Source organism: Pristiophorus japonicus, chromosome 22 (assembly GCF_044704955.1).
Source record: "Pristiophorus japonicus isolate sPriJap1 chromosome 22, sPriJap1.hap1, whole genome shotgun sequence".
NCBI classification, from domain to species: domain Eukaryota; kingdom Metazoa; phylum Chordata; class Chondrichthyes; family Pristiophoridae; genus Pristiophorus; species Pristiophorus japonicus.
The window spans coordinates 38163263-38178829 of NC_091998.1; the positions used below are offsets into that span (position 1 = coordinate 38163263).

A 15567-nucleotide genomic window follows, 5' to 3' on the forward strand; every position below is an offset into this window, starting at 1 on the left:
CTCTGGGCTTGGTTCCATCAGATTGCTTGGAAGCTTTTTTTGCACTCATTATTACTGTCCTTGATGGATGGCTGATGATGAATTTGTATCTCTCTCTCCAAAACTGACCCCTCTCCAACTGGCAGGTGCAAGTAAGTGCAGAGCTTTTCGGAGCATGCGCAGCAGTGCCATCAGCCCCAATCCCAGTAAAAGTGATGTCATCGCCCAGAGGAAACTACAAAAAAAATTCCCAAGTCACGTGCACGCATGGAGCACAGCCTCCGATGTTTGCTGTGTCGAGAGACAAGCGCTTACCGCCCACTGCTGCCACCGCCCGCTCCCGCTGCCTGCCGTTGACACAACTGCAGTGAAACTCGCTACCAACTGGCCGCAGCGGCAGCAGGTGGCTAACAAGTACATTCCACCTGGGGACCGCCGAGAAATTGGCGGGCCTTAGATTTGACCAGGTTCCAGCATATAGGAACAGGAGGCAGCCCATTCATCCGCTCAAGCCTGTTGCAAACAACAGGAGGTGGTCTTCCAGCCCCTCGAGCCTGCTAGATAAAAAAGCAGGAGGCCATTCAGCCCCTCGAGCCTGTTACATAGGAACAGGAGTAAACCACTTTTCCCCATGAGCCTTTTCCGTATGAACAGAAACCGACCTTTCAGCCCCTTGAGGCTGTTACATGGGAAGAGGAGGAGACAACTTAAACCCTCACGACTGTTGCATAGGAACAAGATCAGGACAATTCAGCCCTTGAGCCTTTTGCATAGTAACAGGAGGACTATCCAATCCCGCGAGCCTTGCATAAGAAATTAAGCAGGCCAATTACCCCATTGAAACTGTTACATTGAAACAGAGAAGATCATTCAGCCATCGAGACTGCAAATTAGCAACTGGTTCTAGGGGCTAAATGGCCTCCTGCTTTTTCTAAATTGAAGGGTCAAGGCGCTGAATGGTCTATCCCAGTTACTTTATAACAGTCTCGAGGGGTTGAATGCCTGTTCAGCCCCTCGAGGCTTTTACATGGGACAAGAGGAGGGATTTCAGCCCTTCGCCCCTGTTACACAGGAACAGGAGAAGGATATTCAACTCCGAGACTGTTAAAAAGTAACTGAGGTTGGCCATTCAGCCTCTTGACCCTGCTACATAGAAAATGCAGGAGGCCATTTAGCCACTAGAGCCAGTTGCAGAGCAACAGTAGTAGGTCAATTTCTCCCCCAAGCCTGGTAGATCTGAACAGAAACAGACCATTCAGCCCCTCGATTTTATAACATGGGAATAAGAGAAGGCAGTTCAGCCCCTCAGGACCGTTACATCGTAACAAGAGGAGGCCACTCAGACCCTCAAATGTGTTTTATAGGAACAGGAGGAAGTCATTCAGCCCATCGAGCTGGTTACATAAGAACAGGAGTAAATCATTCAGCCCCTTGAGTCTGTTACGTAGGGTCAGGAGAAAGCCATTCAGCACTTCAACATTTACATAGCAACAGTAGGAGACCATTCAGCTCCTCCAGCCTGTTACATAGAAGCAGGATGAGGATATTCAACCCCTCGAGTGCTACAAAGGAACAGGAGGCAGTTGCTCAGTTCCTCCAAATGGTTGCATAGAATCAGGATGAGGCCCATTCAGACCCTCGAGCTTGTTAAGAACACAAGAAATAGGAGCAGGAGTAGGCTCTATGGTAACCTCCAGACTGCTCCGCCAATCAATAAGTTCATGGCTGATCATCGAACTCAACTCCACTTTCCAGCTCAATCTCCATATCCCTTGATTCCCCACGACTCCAAATACCTATCACTGCCTTCAATATATTCAGAGACACAGCATCCACAGCAGTCTGGGGCAGAGAATTCTAAAGATTCACAACCCTCTGAGTGAAGAATTTCCTCCTCATCTCTGTTTTAAATGGCCTACCCCTTAGAAGAATGAGAGGTAATCTTATCGAAACGTATAAGGTTATGAGGGAGCTTGACAAGGTGAATGCAGAGAGGATGTTTCCACCGATGGGGGAGACTAGAACTAGGGGGCATAATCTTAGAGTAAGGGCCACCCATTTAAAACTGAGATGAGGAGAATTTTTTTCTCTGAGGATTGTAAATCTGTGAAATTGACTGCCTCAGAGAGCTGTGAAATCTGGGTCATTGAATAAATTTAAGACAGAGATAGATAGTTTCTTAACCGATAAAGGAATAAGCGGTTATGGGGATCGGGCAGGGAAGTGGACACAAGTTCATGATTGATCAGCCATGATCATACTAAATGGCGGAGCAGGCTCGAGGGGCAGTATGGCCTACTCCTATTTCTTCTGTTCTTATGTTCTTATCCTGAGATTCTGCACCTGGTTCTAGACACTTGTCTGCCTTATTGCTTGCTGAACCTGCATGCTCGCTTTCTGTGCTTCATGCACAAGGACATCAATCTCTCTGAACATCCACATTTAAAAGTTTCGCACCATTTAAAAAACATTCAGTTTTCTTATTCTTTCGATAAAAGTGAATAGCCTGACATATCCATACATAATACGCCATCTGCCACCTTTCTGCCCACTCATGTAGTCTATCTATATCCCTTTGCAGACGCTTTGTGTTCTCCTCACAGCTACTGTCTCACCTAGCTTTGTATCGTCAGGTCATTAATATTTGAATAGCTGAGGCCCCAGCACTGATCCTTCAGGCACCCCACTAGTTACAGCAAGAGGCCCATTCAACCCCTAGAGCCCATTACATAGAAACAGGAGGAGGCCATTCAACCCACCGAGCCATTTACATTAGAATGTGAGGCCACCCAGACCCTCAAACCTGCTGCATAGGAACAAGAGGAGGTCCTCCAGCCTATCGAGACTGTTACAACGGAAGAATAGGTCATTCAGCCCAATGAGCCTGTTGAATGCAAACAGGAGGAGACCATTCAGCCCCTCGAGCCTGATAGACAAGGAGCAGAGGTGGTCACCAAGCCTTGAGATTCAGTTGTATAGGAATAGAAGTTAGTCACTTAAGCATCTCGAGCGTGTTGCATAGGAACAAGACGATGACCATTCAGCTTCATGAGACTGTTGCATTGCGCAGAATGAGGTCACTTAGGCCCTTGAGCTTACTACATCGGAACAGTTGGTGGCGATTCATCTCATCTCCTCGAGCCCATTAATTAGGACAGGAGGAGGCCCATTTAACCCCTCGAGCTCATTATATAGAAACAGCAGGAGGCCATTGAACTCCTTGAGGCTGTTACAAAGAAACAGGTGGAGGCCAATCAGCTTCTCGAGCTTGTTGCATAGGAATAGGAGGAGACCATTTAGCCACTCAAGCCTGTTTCATGGGCACAAGAGGTGGCTATTCAGCCCCTTGAGCCTGTTGCATAGCAACTGGAGTCGTCCATTGGAGCATTATTACATAGGAACAGGAGGTCATTCAACTCCGAGATGTTACAGAGTAACAGAAGGAGGTCACTCAGTCCCTCGAGCCTGTTTCATCAGAATATAACTAGGCCATTCAGCCTCTCGAAACTGTTGTATCAGAACAGGAGGCGGCCCATTCAACCCCTCAAGCCTGTGATATAGAAACAGGAGGAGGTGATTGAAATCCTTGAGCCTGTTACATAGGAACAGGATGAAGTCATTCAATTCTTCGACATGTTACATCATCATCATAGGCGATCCCTCGAACGAGGATGACTTGCTTCCACAAGGGTTCACAGATGTTTCAATGAAGGAGCCGATATTCCAGTTCTGAACTCCAATCGAATGGGTGGAAGATGCCTGTGCGTGGAGTTTTTTGTGTGTGATGAGCGAGCTTGATAGAGCTAGGCTTTTATCCAGTATCAAAAGTTCAACCAGGATGACTGAAGACGTGCTCTGCTGCACAGACCTAGTGTGCACACATATTGCAGTGGGAGCTGGCCTGTGCTGTCCCTGGGCCCTCGGCTCTCTGGGCCCCGCACCCTCATTTGCCTGTAAGGGGTTATGGGAAGTGTTGTGCCTTGGGTGTTTCTCTCTGGGCTTCTGCCCTCACAGCTTATGCCTGGCCTGTGAGGTACCCGAGTGCTGCAAGAGCACTCCTGGAGCGAGTGTGTCCACAGCTTATGAAGGGGGTTTTGAGAATCATGCACCCCCACAGCTTATGACTAGCCTGTGAGGCACCTGTGAGTGTCAAACACTCCTAACCCCTTTCTTCCCTAGTCTGTTGAGCGTTTGAGACGCTACTGTCTTCCCTTACACTGTTCTGACACAAGACTCATGATCAGGAGATGTAATACAACAGAACTGAGACGAGGCGATTCCAAGAGGAACTTTAAGCTTCCAATTTATTTGACAAGGTGTATCTCAACAAACAGCAATACACCAACAAAACAATCCCCCTAAATCCCACTAAATGGACACAACAAAAATCTTTACACAAGTTTAACAGCAGTCCAATGCACAACCTCCCACCTTCCTGACTTACCTGAGTTGGGAGTTTTGGGGACCAGAGATTATACTCACCTCAGCCTTTACAATCTTTCCAGGTCAAAACGCGGTTTCGGGGTTCTCTTTTTGCTATCTTCAGGATCTTGAAGGTACTTTTTCCGTTGTGATTTTTCTTAGAAACTTGTTGTTGTTGCGTCTTGTTGTTGCTGTGGATCTACCCGAGTCCAGCTCTCAGGGGAAGATCCTTGTGGGAAAAGGAAAAGGTTCAGTCTCCAGTAGCGAAAGGAGGCTGAACTGATGCCGTCTCGGGATGGTGGTTTGCTTCTTCTGTCTTCAGACACTGGACTTCCTTCTGTGTCAAAAGGCTGACTGCTTGCTGGAACATGAGAACGGAACAACTTGTCGGGGCAGAAACCCCTTCTTATATCCAGTTATCCAGCCAGACGTTTGTGCTGAAATAAATCCTTCACATTGGTGGACTTGTGATTTTTGAAAAATGCAGCTGTGTTGGATTTCGCGGGGGGATTTTCACTGGTCATGCCTGATGTTAACTTAATCAAGGATTGAGTAGGTGTTAATTGGGTTGGCAGGGTGTGGGCCTCCTGTAGCCATTGGAACAAAAAAAAAGAAACAAAAATTTTTTTTAAAAAGGGGCAGTTAAGTGTCTGGAGTGTCCCCCAGATCGGGGGGGCACTTGATCTAACGTGTATTTTGTTCCCCCACCCCGCAAAAAGAGTTGTAGCCATTGTATAGGCCCTCTGCCTGCAATTTCTGCAGTCTGGAAGAGTCCGTGTTCCATGTTTTTATTGAATGTATGAGGTTGCAGCCCCTGTTTCATTATTTAAAGGGGCTGCTCCTCAATTTCTGGTTGCACTTCAGTCCCACACTCCTGATCTTTGGGCACCCTGTGCGGAGGGGAGCGGCTAGGTCCGAGGGCCTCCTCGTAGGACTGCTCCTGGGCACGGCCAAGGGTGCCATCAGCCGGTCCAGGCAGCGGGCGGTCGAGGGGGTCGTTCAGCCTGACTGCCTGCCTCTCTTCGGCACGTACATCCGCGCCAGGGTGTCCTTGGAGATGGAGCACGCAGTGTCCACCGGTACGCTCGCGGCCTTCCGCGAGAGGTGGGCGCTGGAGGGACTGGAGTGCATCATCACCCACGGTAACCAAATTTTAATTTGATTTTATGTTTTAAAGTTTAATTTGTTTTAATTGCCGGTGTTTTTAGTATCCCCCTCCCCTTTTATAGGGGGCACTTGGGGGAAAAAAACTATGATTTTAGTGCCCCAAAAAAACCAAAAAAAAACACAAAAAAACACCAAAAAAAAAACAAAAAGAAAAAAAAAGGGCCTTGTGAAATGTTTGTAGTGTCCCCCAGATCAGGGGGCACTGGATCTAATGTTTGTTTTGTTTACTCAAAAGAGTTGTGGGCCTCCTGTAGCCATTGGAACAAAAAAAAAGAAACGACAAATTTAAAAAAAAGGGGCAGTTAAGTGTCTGGAGTGTCCCCCGGATCGGGGGGCACTTGATCTAACATGTATTTTGTTCCGCCACCCTGCCAAAAGAGTTGTAGCCATTGTATAGGCCCTCCGCCTGCAATTTCTGCAGTCTGGAAGAGTCCGTGTTCCAAATTTTTATTGAATGCATGAGGTTGCAGCCCCTGTTTCATTATTTAAAGGGGCTGCTCCTCAATTTCTGGCTGCACTTCAGTCCCACACTCCTGATCTTTGGGCACCCTGTGCGGAGGGGAGCGGCTAGGTCTGAGGGTCTCCTCGTAGGACTGCTCCTGGGCACGGCCAAGGGTGCCATCAGCCGGTCCAGGCAGCGGGCGGTCGAGGGGGTCGTTCAGCCTGACTGCCTGCCTCTCTTCCGCGCTTACATCCGCGCCAGGGTGTCCTTGGAGATGGAGCACGCAGTGTCCACCGGTACGCTCGCGGCCTTCCGTGAGAGGTGGGCGCCGGAGGGACTGGAGTGCATTATCACCACAGGCAACCAAATTTTAATTTGATTTTACATGTTTTAAAGTTTAATTTTTTAATTGCTGGATTTTTAGTGTCCCCCTCCCCTTTTATAGGGGGCACTTGTAAAATGTATGATTTTATTGCCCCCCAAAAAAATCACGACAAAAAGTTTAAAAAAAAAAGGGCAGTTGAAAAATGTTTGGAGTGTCCCCCAGATTGGGGGGCACTTGACTTAACTGGTTAATTTTGTCTCCGATCAAAAGAGTTGTGGGCCTCCTGTAGCCATTGGAACAAAAAAAAGAAACAAAAAATTAAAAAGAAAAGGGGCAGTTAAGTGTCTGGATGGTCCCCCAGATCGGGGGGCACTTGATCTAACGTGTATTTTGTTCCCCCACCCTGCCAAAAGAGTTGTAGCCATTGTATAGGCCTTGCGCCTGGAATTTCTGCAGTCTGGAAGAGTCCGTGTTCCATGTTTTTATTGAATGCATGAGGTTGCAGCCCCTGTTCCATTATTTAAAGGAGCTGCTCCTCAATTTCTGGCTGCACTTCAGTCCCACACTCCTGATCTTTGGGCACCCTGTGCGGAGGGGAGCGGATAGGTCCGAGGGCCTCCTCGTAGGACTGGTCTTGGCCACGGCCAAGGGTGCCATCAGCTGGTCCAGGCAGTGGGCGGTCGAGGGGGTCGTTCAGCCTGACTGCCTGCCTCTCTTCCGCGCTTACATCCGGGCCAGGGTGTCCTTGGAGATGGAGCACGCGGTGTCCACCGGTACGCTCGCGGCCTTCCGCGACAGGTGGGCGCCGGAGGGGCTGGAGTGCAAACCAAATTTGAATTTGATTTTATATGTTTTAAAGTTTAATTTGTTTTAATTGCCGGGTTTTAGTGTCCCCCTCCCCTTTTATAGGGGGCACTTGTAAAATATATGATTTTAAAGCCCTCAAAAAAAACCAAAAAACACAAAAAACCCCCAAAAAAAGGGCATTTGAAACGCGTCTGGAGTGTCCCCCAGATCGGGGGCACTTGATCTAACCATTAATTTTGTCTCCTTTAAAAGAGTTGTAGAGGCCCTCGGTTTGTTTTGGGTTCCCTAGTTTTCTTAAGGCCTACGTAATATCCCTCCATAGTCTGGCTTTTACCGATATATAAAATGGAAGAGAGTGACTAAAGTAAATGTTGGTCCCTTAGAAGATGAGAAGGGGGATTTAATAATGGGAAATGTGGAAATGGCTGAGACCTTAAACAATTATTTTGCTTCGGTCTTCACAGTGGAATACACAAAAACCATGCCAAAAATTGCTGGTCACGGGAATGTGGGAAGGGAGGACTTTGAGACAATCACTATCACGAGGGAGGTCGTGCTGGACAGGCTAATGGGACTCAAGGTCGACAAGTCCCCTGGTCCTGATGAAATGCATCCCAGGGCATTAAAAGAGATGGCGGAAGTTATAGCAGATGCATTCGTTATAATCTACCAACATTTTCTGTACTCTGGGGAGGTACCAGCCGATTGGAAAGCAGCTAATGTAACGCCTTTGTTTAAAAAAGGGGGCAGACAAAAGGCAGGTAACTATAGGCCGGTTAGTTTAACATCTGTAGTGGGGAAAATGCTTGAAGTTATCATTAAGGAAGAAATAGCGGGACATCTAGATAGAAATAGTGCAATCAAGCAGACGCAACATGGATTCATGAAGGGGAAATCATGTTTAACTAATTTACTGGAATTCTTTGAGGATATAACGAGCATGGTGGATGTGGTGTATGTAGATTTCCAAAAGGCATTCGATAAGATGCCACACAAAAGGTTACTGCAGAAGATAAAGGTACACGGAGTCAGAGGAAATGTATTAGCATGGATAGAGAATTGGCTGGCTAACAGAAAGCAGAGAGTCGGGATAAATGGGTCCTTTTCGGGTTGGAAATCGGTGCTCAGTGGTGTGCCACAGGGATCGGTGCTGGGACCACAACTGTTTACAACATACATAGATAACCTGGAAGAGGGGACAGAGTGTAGTGTAACAAAATTTTCAGATGACACAAAGATTAGTGGGAAAGCGGGTTCTGGAGAGAACACAGAGAGGCTGCAAAGAGATTTAGATAGGTTAAGCGAATGGGCTAAGGTTTGGCAGATGGAATACAATGTTGGAAAATGTGAGGTCATCCACCTTGGAAAAAAAAACAGTAAAATGGAATATTATTTGAATGGGGAGAAATTACAACATGCTGCGGTGCAGAGGGACCTGGGAGTCCTTGTGCATGAAACTCTTTTAGAGTCTACCTGCAAAACTTAAAACATTAAACTGTGCCACCCGACCTGGGTGACACACCAGACATTTACAAGGCCCTTTTTTTCCTTTTTTTTGTTTTTTTTTTGTTTTTTTTTGTGTTTTTGTTTTTTTTGTTGTTTTTTTTTTGGGCACTAAAATCACAATTTTTCCCCAGTGCCCCCTATAAAAGGGAAGGGGACACTAAAAGCACCGGCAATTAAAACAAATTAAACTTTAAAACGTAAAATCAAATTAAAATTTGGTTGCCGGGCGTGATGATGCACTCCAGTCCCTCCGGTGCCCACCTCTCGCGGAAGGCCGCGAGCGTACCGGTGGACACCGCGTGCTCCATCTCCAAGGACACCCTGGACCGGATGTAAGAGCGGAAGAGAGGCAGGCAGTCAGGTTGAACGACCCCCTCGACCGCCCGCTGCCTGGACCGGCTGATGGCACCCTTGGCCGTGCCCAGGAGCAGTCCTACGAGGAGGCACTCGGACCTACCCGCTCCCCTCCGCACAGGGTGCCCAAAGATCAGGAGAGTGGGACTGAAGTGCAGCCAGAATTTCAGGAGCAGCCCCTTCAAATAATGGAACAGGGGCTGCAACCTCGTGCACTCAATGAAAACATGGAACACGGACTCCTCCAGACCGCAGAAATTGCAGGCGGCCTGGGAGTCCGTGAACCGGCTTAAAAATTTGTTGCACGGCACTGCTCCGTGCACCACCCTCCAGGCCAAGTCCCCGATGAATAGTGGGAGGACCCCTGTGTAGAGTGCCCTCCATCGGGGACCCCCGCCTCCTCCGGACGGCAAGATGGTTCGCCATGGCGTGTCCGGACGGCAGGCGAGGATGGCAAAGTTGAGAGTGTGCAGGAGCAGCCCGTACAAGAAACCCCTCCGCGCGGAACTGAAAGGCACGGAGGGGATTTCCCCGAGGCGGCTCAAGTTGTGAGGCGCCGGCCCCCGAGGGAGGTTCCGGGGTTTGGCGCCGATGAGGAATTCCGTCCGGACGGGGGTCAGTTCGGACGGGATCTCCCCACGTGCCTGAGCCTCCTCGATGCACCTAACGGAGTCAGGGCCCAGAGCTGTTTTTAGCGACTCGATGGCATCGGCCGCGTGGCGGACGTTGGCAGGATTTAGGCGCCGCGCCAGCGTTTCTGGCGCCATCCAGCCTGCTCCTCCGCCATCGAGCAGGTCCCTGACCCTGGTCACCTCACCAGCCACAGCCCTCTCTTCCGACCGCCACATAAAACCTCGGTCGTGGAGGTACGCATTCCCGAGCAGCGGCTCCTGCAGGACAGCCGCCACTCCAGCCGGCGGAGAGCTGCGCTTGGTGGAGACTTTGTTCCAGACCCTGATGAGGTCCCTGTAAAAGACAGGCAGCTCCCGGAGGGCGGTCCTGACACCCCCCAAGTTCACAAACAGGAGCTGCGTGTCGTAGTTGAGGTCGCGCTGCTGGCGGAAGAAATACGTCGCCAGAGCGCACCACCTAGGAGGGGGCTCGACGTAAAGGTATCTCTGCAGGGTCTGAAGACAGAAAGTCGCGAGCTGAATCCCAAAAAGTTAGTTTGCAGGTGCAACAGGTAATCAGGAAGGCGAATGGAATGTTGGCCTTCATTGCGAGAGGGATGGAGTACAAAAGCAGGGAGGTCCTGCTGCAACTGTATAGGGTATTGGTAAGGCCGCACCAGGAGTACTGCGTGCAGTTTTGGTCAATTTACTTAAGGAAGGATATACGAGCCTTGGAGGGGGTACAGAGACGATTCACTCGGTTGATTCCGGAGATGAGGGGGTTACCTTATGATGATAGATTGAGTAGACTGGGTCTTTACTTGTTGCCGTTCAGAAAGATGAGGGGTGATCTTATAGAAACAATTAAAATAATGAAAGGGATAGACAAGATAGAGGCAGAGAGGTTGTTTCCATTGGTCGGGGAGACTAGAACTAGGGGGCACAGCCTCAAAATACCGGGGAGCCAATTTAAAACCGAGTTGAGAAGGAATTTCTTCTCCCAGATGGTTGTGAATCTGTGGAATTCTCTGCCCAAGGAAGCAGTTGAGGCTAGCTCATTGAATGTATTCAAATCACAGATAGAGAATTAAGGGTTATGGGGAGCGGGCGGGTAAGTGGAGCTGAGTCCACGGCCAGATCAGCCATGATCTTTTTGAATGGCGGAGCAGGCTCGAGGGGCTAGATGGCCTACTCCTGTTCCTAATTATTATGTTCTTATGTTCTTATGTTCTTATGTTTATGTAAACGTGGGGGAGACAATAGCCTGGTATCGGTGATGAGTCAGTCTCGAGTTTTCGAGCAAGGGCACTCCCATTGGCTTGGAGTCCCTTGCTTCGGGCTGACTCTGTCCCACCATTGGCCCTCCGGTGTCCTCCCCCGTACAATCACTGCCCTGCCAAGGCCAAACCGCCTCGGTTTCAATCCACATCTGGTTCTGGGTTCCCTGTTCCTTCCAGGACACTGGCCTGCTGCAGCACAGACAGATCCCACAGCTCTTTTCCTTCTGGGTAAAATGAGGGGTTTTCGTCCTCCACTACATAATTCCCCCATCTGACACAGTTAGACACCACTCGAGTGTGTCAAAGTTCAGGGTGGTGAGAAAACCCTTGGTCTCCCAAATTGCCCAACTTTCCCCAGTTTAACTCTAAACTTGTCCCAGTCCATATACATCGTAATCCCTGTTTAACACAGTGCAGAACACAGAATCCAAGAGGTTACAATATTTACAAATGCAATATTTTCATGTGCCTAAGATTACAGCAGTATTTGTCCATTGAGTCTCATTCTCGCTGCCCCAGACATTGCCATTTCAGTTTTAACCGCAAAACAAACAAAACCTGCCCTGTAAACTCCCCAGGGGCCATGTATGAAAACACGGTAATCCCTTGAATAACAAACAGCCTGAGTGTTGCGGTCAAGCTTTGTTTAGACGCCTTAAGTGTTTAGCAACGGCTCTCCTCTCTATGTAGTAGCCTTCGGAACTGATTGATTTTCCTTTTTCTCCTGAGCTTACAGCTTGTAGCTAGCAGATATGCTCCAATCAGGAGTTGGCCGATCACCAAGGCGTGCGATCCCAATCGGATCTACTCAGGTATGTCTACCTGTATCCCCAAATCCACCATGCTGGGGGTTTAATCTGGGCAATCTCCTCGCTAGAATTTCAGTTTTCTGTTCCATGGTGTAAAAATGTTTTTGAGACAAATCCACTGCCTGGAGGAGGGCTGTAAGTTTCTCAGGTAGTGGGGCAATGGGATAGCCAAAATGGGCGACATATTGTTGTAAGTGGCTGAGGTTGTTTTGTACCGTGAGGTGAATCGTGGAAGGTTCTGGGATGGGTGTGATTCTGGTGTGTGCCACTTGAACCTCTGCCCTGGGTTTAAAGCAAAAACTGCTGTATGGTATTGGACACCACCTTCCCGGTCCGTGTTCATACTGTTGGGCACTTGTGGTGACACAATATGTCCCACCGCCTACATATGCTACCTGTGGAGGCATGTGGTTAGGGGCCATTACCTCCATTGTGCAGTTGATAGGCTCTGCCCCAGCAGTGCTGAACCCACACTGTGGCCTTGCAAAAGCGTTCAAGTGCTGGGGGCACAGGATTACCTGTGCTCCCCTGCTCCGACAACCTGACAGGTCTTAACCTGTCACAGTGTGCTCCCACATTGTGACATAAGGTGGGACCTCTTGGAATCGAACATGCACCCCTCCACGAATGACTCACACATTCTCCACTCGGTACAGGTGTGCTGGTCGTAGGGATGCCCCCATCATGGGCATCCTGACTACCACACCCATGATGGTATGATTTGACTTTCCACAGTCCACCGGTACCAGGTAGGCTTCCGACGCTCCACGAAGTGGCAAGGACTCAAAACATTATCATACGGGTGCAGTGCTGCTAAGTGCTGGTTGCTGATCCAGGAGGGGACCTGTCCCTGTCTCAGATCCTCGAGGTTACTCCGTCCCTCTCCCAGCAACCAGGCCCCAGAGAGCACGCATACCTCATTTTGGACGGCTTGATCGGAGGCATTTCCTCCCGAATCAAAGCATTTACAACCCTGGCCTGTGCCTCCAATTGAGAAATAATCTCCTTTAAGTGAATCGTCATTGCCACCTCTTCGTGGAGCGCGGATCCCACTACGGTATTCTCGTCCCCCAGGATTTTGCGCAGCTGGTTCTTCAACCCATTCATCTGGAGGGCCAGCTGCACGTTATCCAAACTGTCTATGGTGGACGCCCCAGTGTTAAACCCCGTGAAATATCATTTAAAGTCCCTCGCCCCTGCCTGCCTGGTTCGGCCCTATCCCACTGTTTATACAGGTCTGCTACACTGACATCCCCGAAGTCCAGTTCATAGAACTTCCGGAACATCTCCCGCAGCAGAGCTTGGTACAACAGCTCAGTTTCCCAGGGACACCATGTACGTAGGCGGACTTCTGTCAGATTTAGCACCACTGATGCCACCGCGTAGTGTACCCCCTGATAAAGTAGGTTCTCGGTGGAGCCCAACACTAAACCATTCCCCGGTCCCCTGGTTGTTGTCGGGCACCCGTGTGGGATGGTGGGCTTGGCCGTGGGTGGGGGCTTCCTTTCCTGAACTACTAGTTCGGTGGCGATTACTGGTACCCAGGGATTGGGAGTCACACATGGCTCCCCGCTGTGATCCCATTCCACCCCATCCCCGACATTCTGCCACGACCTGTAGAAAGTAATGGAGACCCCCGCTGAACACACGCGAGTGGATCCCCACATACACAAATAAATCCCTTGGTCATATGCCCACCATTTCTCCCAGCACACCATAACCCCGCCAGATGACCCCGTGATGGTTTGGTAGGTATCAGACGTTCCCAGTCCGAGTGTCGGTCTCCCACGTCCCTCTTGAGCTTTCTGAGCCACCACCACCGTCCCACAGGTATGTCTCCTTGGCAAGTTAGGCACACCTTCCTGCCTTCTGTCACTCTCACTCTGGAAGTGGCCACAGTGATCTCCGGGCAGGGGATGGATGCCTCTCCGTAGATGAAGACCTCGTGGTTGGAGTACTTGGTGGAGTTCGATCCCAACCAGCCAGGCCATCTCCCCTCATGGGAGTAGGTGACCCGGCCTTCCACCGCTGGAGTCCTTTCTCCTGTGGTCATTGTTGGCGCTCTGCCCCCAGAGAAACCGAAAACGATAGAAACATAGAAAAATAGGTGCAGGAGTAGGCCATTCAGCCCTAAGAGCCTGCACCACCATTCAATAAGATCATGGCTGATCTTGCCTTCAGTACCCCTTTCCTGCTTTCTCTCCATACCCCTTGAGCCCCTTAACTGTAAGAGACATATCTAACTCCCTCTTGAATATATCCAGTGAACTGGCATCAATAACTCTCAGCGGCAGGGAATTCCACAGGTTAACAACTCTCTGAGTGAAGAAGTTTCTTCTCATCTCAGTCCTAAATGGCCTACCCCTTATCCTAAGACTATGTTCCCTGGCTCTGGACTTCCCCAACATCGGGAACATTCTTCCCATATCTAACCTGTCCAGTCCCGTCAGAATCTTATATGGTTCTATGAGATCCCCTCTCATCCTTCTAAACTCCAGTGAATAAAAGCCCAGTTGATCCAGTCTCTCCTCATAAGACAGCCCAGCCATCCCTGGAATTAGTCTGGTGAACCTTCGCTGCCCTCACTCAATAGCAAGAACGTCCTTCCTCAGACTAGGAGACCAGAACTGAACACAATATTCCAGGTGAGGCCTCACTAAGGCCCTGTACAACTGCACTAAGACCTCCCTGCTCTTTTACTCAAATCCCCTAGCTCTGAAGGCCAACATACCATTTGCCTTCTTTACCGCCTGCTCTACCTACGTGCCCACTTTCAGTGACTGATGAACCATGGCACACAGGTCTCGTTGCACCTCCCCTTTTCCTAGTCTGCCGCCATTCAGATAATATTCTGCCTTCACGTTTTTGCCCCCAAATGGATAACCTCACATTTATCCACATTATACTGCATCTGCCATGCATTTGCCCACTCACCTAACCTGTCCAAGTCACCCTGCAGCCTCTTAGCATCCTCCTCACAGCTCACACCGCCACCCAGTTTAGTGTCATCTGCAAACTTGGAGATATTACACTCTATTCCTTCATCCAAATCGTTAATGTATATTGTAAAGAGCTGGGGTTCCAGCACTGAGCCCTGCGGCACTCCACTAGTCACTGCCTGCCATTCTGAAAAGGACCCGTTTATCCCGATTCTCTGCTTCCTATCTGCCAACCAGTTCCCAATCCACGTCAGTATATTACCCCTAATACCATGTGCTTTGATTTTGCACAACAATCTCTTGTGCGGGACCTTTTCAAAAGCCTTCTGAACGTCCAAATTCATCACATCCACTGGTTCTCCCTAGTTACATGCTGAAAAAATTCATGCTGACTTGGTCCGATCCTGCCACCGCTTTCCAAATGCGCTGCTATTTCATCCTTCATGATTGATTCCTACATTTTCCCCACTACTGATGTCAAACTAACCGGACTATAATTACCCGTTTTCTCTCTCCCTCCTTTTTTAAAAAGTGGTGTTACATTAGCTACCCTCCAGTCCATAGGAACTGATCGAGAGTCGATAGATTGTTGGAAAATGATCACCAATGCATCTATTATTTCTATGGCCACCTCCTTGAGCACTCTGGGATGCAGACCATCAGGCCCTGGGGATTTATCAGCCTTCAATTCCATCAATTTCCCAAACATATTTCCCGCCTAATAAGGATATCCTTCAGTTCCTCCTTCTCACTAGACCCACTGTCGCCTCGTACCTTCGGAAGGTTATTTGTACCTTCCTTCGTGAAAACAGAACTGAAGTATTGGTTCAATTGGTCTGCCATTTCTTTGTTTCCCATTATAATTTCACCTGAATCCGACTGTAAGGGACCTACGTTTGTCTTTACTAATCTTTTTCTCTTCACAT

General features: G+C 49.1%; 1 long non-coding RNA gene across 1 annotated transcript in view; it reads left to right on the plus strand.

Moving 5' to 3' along the window:
* Positions 1 to 15567, plus strand: part of LOC139234959 (uncharacterized) — a 131567-nt gene that overhangs the window by 27150 nt on the left and 88850 nt on the right. Inside the window, exon 2 of the long non-coding RNA XR_011588374.1 lies at positions 11630 to 11705. This is a non-coding gene — a long non-coding RNA (uncharacterized lncRNA). The remainder of the gene's footprint in view (positions 1 to 11629; positions 11706 to 15567) is intronic.